Source organism: Myotis yumanensis, unplaced genomic scaffold (assembly GCF_028538775.1).
Source record: "Myotis yumanensis isolate MYYU_CA2020_CCGP unplaced genomic scaffold, mMyoYum1.0.hap1 SCAF_5, whole genome shotgun sequence".
Classification (NCBI taxonomy): domain Eukaryota; kingdom Metazoa; phylum Chordata; class Mammalia; order Chiroptera; family Vespertilionidae; genus Myotis; species Myotis yumanensis.
Window position 1 is genome coordinate 84,582,226 of NW_027223756.1, and position 6,996 is coordinate 84,589,221.

A 6,996-nucleotide genomic window follows, 5' to 3' on the forward strand; every position below is an offset into this window, starting at 1 on the left:
TCATTCCTGCTGCCAGCACAGTTACACTGCTTAATCGAGCAACATTGAGATTTATCAGAAAACTGGATCCCATCAATGTAAGAATCTTTCAAACCTATAGAGAATATTTATTATTTCATTGCCAGGAGGCAAAATCTCAATGAATTGAGATAATACCCAGAGTATGGCAGTTTGGTTCCTTATTTTATACATTACAGTCAAAAGAGAAGATCCCAGTGAGTTACATGAAATCCACTGGGGATATATTAGGAAGCTGGGAGGAAGCAAACAGGGAAAACCTGGGATAGGATGAAAAGCAAAATGATAGACATACATATATATTTTACATAGCTGGGTACAGGGTAGTTAATAGCTAATGATTAGCATGATAACAATAACAATGAGAGAACTTATGGTCTCAGCCCTGGTGTATTAGTTGTGCACTGAGGGGTCTGAAATAGGGGTCCCAGATTGGAAATGGTGCAGGCTGGGCTGAGGGGACCACCCCCATCCACAAATTTCATGCACCAGGCCTCTAGTCTATAATAATAAAAGGGTAATATGCTAATTAGACTGAACATCCTTCTTGGTGTCATTCCGGACATCCTTCTGGACAAAGCCAGGGCCGGAGCAAAGCCAGGGTTCCGGGTGCTGGAGGGAAGCTGGTGCTGGTAGCTGGGGGAAGGAAGGCCTACTTTTGCATGAATTTTCATGCATTGGATCTCTAGTTTAAAAATAAACATTGACTTGTGCCCTAACCGGTTTGGTTCAGTGGATAGAGTGTCGGCCTGTGGACTCAAGGGTCCCAGGTTCGGTTCCGGTCAAGGGCATGTACCTTGGTTGTAGGCACATCCCCAGCAGGGAGTGTGCTGGAGGCAGCTGATCGAAGTTTCTCTCTCATCAATGTTTCTAACTCTCTATCCCTCTCCTTTCCTCTCTGTAAAAAATCAATAAAAATATAAAAAATAAATAATAAATAAATAAATAAAAATAAACATTGACTTGTGCATGCCTCTACATATAGAGCTCTCATTGGCACCAATTGCAGGTGTGTGTTTCAATCTGTCATTGTCAACAAGTTTAAGGTATTGTAGTGTCTGGGGATGTTTTAAACAGTTGTCCCTTAAAACAAATATGAGATCAGAGGATTCTGTTTATAGTGAACTAGTAGCTTTGTGCACAAATCCATGTGCCAGTAGGTCGCTGCCGCCCTCCTGTAGCTCTCTTCCTGATGCCCCTCCCTCCTGTAGCTTCCCTGACCCCTTCCTCCTCCCCCCTCTTCATAGCTTGCCACCCTGCCCCTTCCTGTAACTCTCCGCAGCCCGCTTGTGCCTCGCTGGTACACCCTCCTGCTGATTGTGATCTGGTCCTGACCCACTTGGTCGTTACACCTCAGGGCATAATGGCTAATTACCATATTCCTCTCTTATTATATAGGATGGTTAGTAAAACTTGGAGATGGCAAACTTGGTTGCAGTTTTCATTTAGGAATGGATATTATTGAAATCCCCCATGAAATGATTTGTAATGGCTCTATTATTGAAGCTACCTTTGGAAATAGTATATCTATAGATAATATTAAAAATATATCTAAACATGCAGTTCTTTGTCCTAAAAATGAGCATGTTCATAAATTAAATGAAGAAATTTTGGATATACTCGATGGAGATTTTCGCACCTGTTTGAGTGATGATTCCATCGATTCAATGGATGATACCAAAAGGATAAATTTTCCCATTGAATTTCTTAATAGTATTACTCCTTTGGGAATGCTGTCATAAATTAAAATTGAAAGTAGGTGCAATCATCATGCTACTGAGAAATCTTAATAGTAAATGGGTCTTTGTAATGGTACTAGATTTATTATCAAAAGATTGCAACCTAACAAATTGAAGCTGAAGTATTAATAGGATCTGCAGAAGGAGAGGTTGTTCAGATTCCAAGAATTGATTTGTCCCTGTCTGACACTGGCCTCCCATTTAAATTAATTCAAAGACAGTTTCCTGTGATGCCAGCATTTGCAATGACTATTAGTAAATCACAAGGACAAACTCTAGACAGAGTAGGAATATTCCTACCTGAACCTGTTTTGGGACCTGATCATTTATATGTTGCTATCTCTTGAGTTCAAAGAGCGTGTGACATTAAAGTTGTAAATACTTCATCACAACGAAATTGCTCAAGCACTCTGACAGTGTTTTTACTCTTAATGTGGTATATAGGGAGATAGTAGAATAAGTTTAATCAATTTATCAGTCATTGTTTTTATCAATGTTGTTTTTATATCATGTTTTTTTCTGTCTTATATCATGTTTTTGTTGTTTTCATATGTTTTTGTTGTTTTAATATTATGTCTTTGTTGTATCATGGTGTTATTGTTTATTTATTAATCAATTTATATGTTATTTTCACATACATTTTACTAATATTATATAGAAAGGGTAAATAATGATATTAAAATATTTCTTCTAATTAAGTTCCTTGCAATATGCATGAATCCATGCACTAGGTTACTAGTACATTATAATTCACTAGAGGCCCAGTGCACAAAATTCATGCACTGGAGGGTGTCCCTCAGCCCAGCCTGCTCTCTCTCCAATCTGGAACCCCTTGGGGGTTGTCTGAATGCCAGCAGTCAGACATCCCTCTCACAATCCAGGAGTGCTGGCTCCTAACTGCTAACCTGCCTGTCTGCCTGATTGCCCCTAAGCGCATCTGCCTGCCAGCCAGATCACTCCCTAACTACTCCCCTGATGGCTTGATTAACACCTAACTACTTCCCTGCCAGCCCGATTGCCCCCAACTGCCCTCCCCTGCCAGCCTGATGGCCCAAAACTGCCCCCCCCAGTCCCCTTGGTTGCCCCCAACTGCCCTCCCCTACAAGCTTGGTCCCCCCCCCCCCCAACTGCCCTCCCCTGCCGGCCTGATCTTGCCCCCAACTGCCCTCCTCTGTCATCCAATTTAGTTCTGATTAGACAGTTTCTATGCCAGTCAGCATCTCTGAGACTATCAATGAGGCCTAATCAGAAAGGCAGGGCTGATCAGCAGCCATGGTGGAGGCCTGGAGAGAAATGGACCTGTAGCTGCTGGCCAGGCCCAGAGAGAATGAGAGGCAAGTGCTGATCAACAGCTGCCACAGAGGCTACGGATCAAACCCTGCCTCTCTCTTCAGGCCTCTCTCTGGACCTGATTCCCAGACCCCTCAGCAGTCAGTACTGGGTCACCAGGACTGCAGGACTGACTTCCGGATGGTCAAGCCTCCAGTCATTGTGGATGTGATGGGCCCAGGGATTTTTGTTTTTAAAAAAAATATATTTTATTTATTTTTCACAGAGAGGAATGGAGAGGGATAGTTAGAAACATCGATGAGAGGAACATCGATCAGCTGCCTCCTGCACACCTCCCAGTGGGGATGTGCCCACAACCAAGGTACATGCCCTTGGCCGGAATCGAACCTGAGACCTTTCAGTGTGCAGGCCGAAGCTCTATCCACTGAGCCAAACCAGTCAGGGCTAAACCCAGGGTTTTTATTTATTAGGATTACACAGAAACCACTTTAAAAAGAATTTTTTATTTTTTATTTTATTTTTTTTTAAATATATTTTATTGATTTTTTACAGAGAGGAAGGGATAGAGAGATAGAGAGTTAGAAACATCGATGAGAGAGAAACATCGACCAGCCGCCTCCTGCACATCTCCTACTGGGGATGTGCCCGCAACCCAGGTACATGCCCTTGACCGGAATCGAACCTGGGACCTTTCAGTCCGCAGGCCGACGCTCTATCCACTGAGCCAAACCGGTTTCGGCTAAAAAGAATTTTTTAAATTGGTTTCAGAGATGATGAGAGAGGGAGACAGAGAAAATTTCAATGATTCTCTGGTGAGACAGAATCAATAATCAGATGCCTCCTGCATGTGCACCACTGGGAATCAAGACTACAACACGGGCATGTGCCCTTGACCAGAATCGAACCCAGGATCCTTCAGTCCAAAGGCCGATCATCTACCCATTGAGCCAAACTGGATAGGGACAGAGACCACTTTCTACTATAGATGCAAAAGCCTTAACAACATACGAACAAACTGAACTGAGCAATATATAACACAACCTATACACCATGACCAAGTGAGATTTAACCCAGGAAAGAAGGGTTGGTTTTGCATCTGACAATGAATTAATGTAACATACAGTTAATAGAATAAACCTCAAAACTACAGGATCATCTCAATTGAGATAAAGCACAGGCCCTTCCCTCACTTTGCTTCCCCACTGGAAGCTCAGGGAGGATAACAAAGAGTCACATGTCCTCACTCAGCTGCCAACTCCTCACCTGCAGGTTCATGGACAAGGTGTCCACCACCTCCCTGAGGTCACCCCTGTGCACAGGCCTCCCTGGGTCAGCCCCCCTGAGCCTGTCCTCACGCAGCCTTTCATCTCTGCCTCTCACTGAATGTTCCTTGATGGGGATGGGTGGTAGTCTGTGGACCCTGAACCACAGAAAGGTGGCCTTGTGGACCCAGGAAAACACTGGAAGCTGTTGTAAGACCATGGGAGGAGTTTGGGCTCATTTCTCACTCTTCCTGCAAGAACAGGGGCGGGGCTCCAGCAAGGGGACCAGGAGCCACCTCCTGTGCCTGCTCACTTCAGGGAAGAGGCAAAATACTTGGCATTCTGAGCCCATTATTAGGTGTGATGCTAAACTGCATTCTGGGAGCCAAGTGAGGTGAGGGGGGATCCCACAGGGGTCCTGAGTTCCTGTCTAGGATGTTATTTCCCTCAGCCCATGGGGCATCTCCTTTTCACATTGTTGGTGGGTTTGAGACTCCTGTGCAACGTGCTTCTTGGCACAGGAGTGATGGTCAAGCAACAGTGGGGATCACTGTGTGTGAGGGGCCTGCTCCTCATGACATGGGCTCTGGGTTCTATCACTGTTTCACCACAGTCACCTGAGGTGGCAACAGAAAATTTCCAGAGTCGGACTGACGTTGCCTATAAACACGTTACCCAGAGAGCAGGCAGAGTCGGCTTGAGATGGGAAACTTAAGAGCTGGAAACAGGCTCAAGACCTGCTGATGACCAAGGATTGGATTAGGACATTCCCAGGCTGACCTCACCTGTGCTGACCAGTTAGATTCCCCATTTCAGATCATAGCATTTCCTGAATAGGACTCCAGAACCCTGGCGTCACCTCAAAGGTGGGGGCCAGGAGCCTGTCACTGTCTCAGCAGTTGTGTGAATGAGGGCAGAGGTTGCCCGAGAGGGTGATCCCTGAAATTCAATCCTGTTGTGTCCTCCCCCAGACCTCTGTTCTTTATAAGAATCCTGAGGTGGGGGAAGGAAGTGTTGCACATGTAGTGCTCCAAGTTCAGGACAGTTTAACATCCTCCCAGCAAGAGCATATACTTTTGCCATTTTATTTATTTATTTATAGATATAGTAGAGGCCCAGTGCATGAAATTTGTGCGGGGGGGGGGGGGGGGTTGGGGGGGGGTGCTCAGCCCAGCCTGCAGCCTCTACAATCCGGGACCCTTCAGGGGATGTCCGACTGCCGGTTTCAGCCTGAAACCGGCAGTCAGACATCACTCCCACAATCCTGGACCGCTGGCTCCTAATCATTCACCTGCCTGCCTGCCTGCCTGGTCACCCCTAACTGCCTCTCTCCCCACCAGCCTGATAGCCCCTCACTGATTCTGTGTGCCAGCCTAATTGCCCCTAACTGCCAGACTGGTCACTCCCAATTGCCTCCCTCTGCTGGCCTGGCTGCCCCCAACTGCTCCCCCTCTGTTGGCCTAGTCTCCCCTCACTGACCCCCCCCCAAAAGGCCTGGTCACCCCTCAGCCCCCACCAGCCTGGTCACTCCACGCAGCCTGCTGTTCAGTCATTTTATAATCCCTCACTAACCCCTTGCAGGCCTGGTCGAAGACAGCCATCTTGTGAGAGTGTGAGGGTTAATTTGCATATTCCCTCTTTATTATATAGGATTTTTATTGATTTCAGAGAAGATGGAAGAGGGATAGAAAGAAACATCTATGATCAGAAAATCATTTATCGACTGCCTGCTGCATGCTGCCTATTGAGGATGGAGCCTACAACTCGGGCATGTGCCCTTCACTAGAATTGGACCCGGGTCACCTCAGTTGCAGGATGATATTCTTGCCACTGAGGCAAAACAGCTAGGACCACTTTTGTTATTTTTCATTGTTTTTAATATTTGCACATACTGTTTCTAGAGCAATTATGAGTTTTTACGAATGCAGTTACACCACCAAGACAATGGAAAACATTCCATCAATTCAAAAGAACACAATCGTGGTGGCTGTTTATATGGATTTGTTAGAGGTTCCTCTAAACCTTAACCTTTTTTCTTTTCTTATTTAAATGTTTGTTTGTTTTTTATTGATTTCAGAGAAAAATAGAAACTTCAATGAATAGAGATAATCGTTGATTGGCTGACTCCTGCACTTGATCCTACTGAGGATCAAGTCTGCAAGCCAGGCTTGTGTCCTGACTGGGAATCGAACCATGACCTACTGGTTCATAGGTTGATACTCAAACCACTGAGCCATACCACCCAGACCAAACGTTTACCTTTTCCAGTATGAGATGTAGTGTATCACCATGTTGTCTTTCACCCTGGCCGGGTAGCTCAGTTGGTTACAGCATCATTCCAATATAACAAGGTAGCAGGTTAAATCCCAGGTCACACACAAAAATCAACCAATGAATGTAGAAATTAGAACAACAGAGTACTGTTTCTCCATCTATCAATTATTTTTTAAAAAATGTAAAAGAAGGCTCTAGCTGGTTTTGCTCACTGTATAGCGAGTAGGCCTATGCATTGAAGGGTCCCAGCTTCGATTCCATTTAAGGGCACATGCCCGGGTTGCAGGCTTGATCCCTAGTAGGGGGCATGCAGGAGTATTCTCTCTCATTATTGATGTTTCTATCTCTCATCCTTTCCCTTCCTCTCTGAAATCAATAAAAGTATATTTAAAAATAAAAAGTAAAAGAAAGTC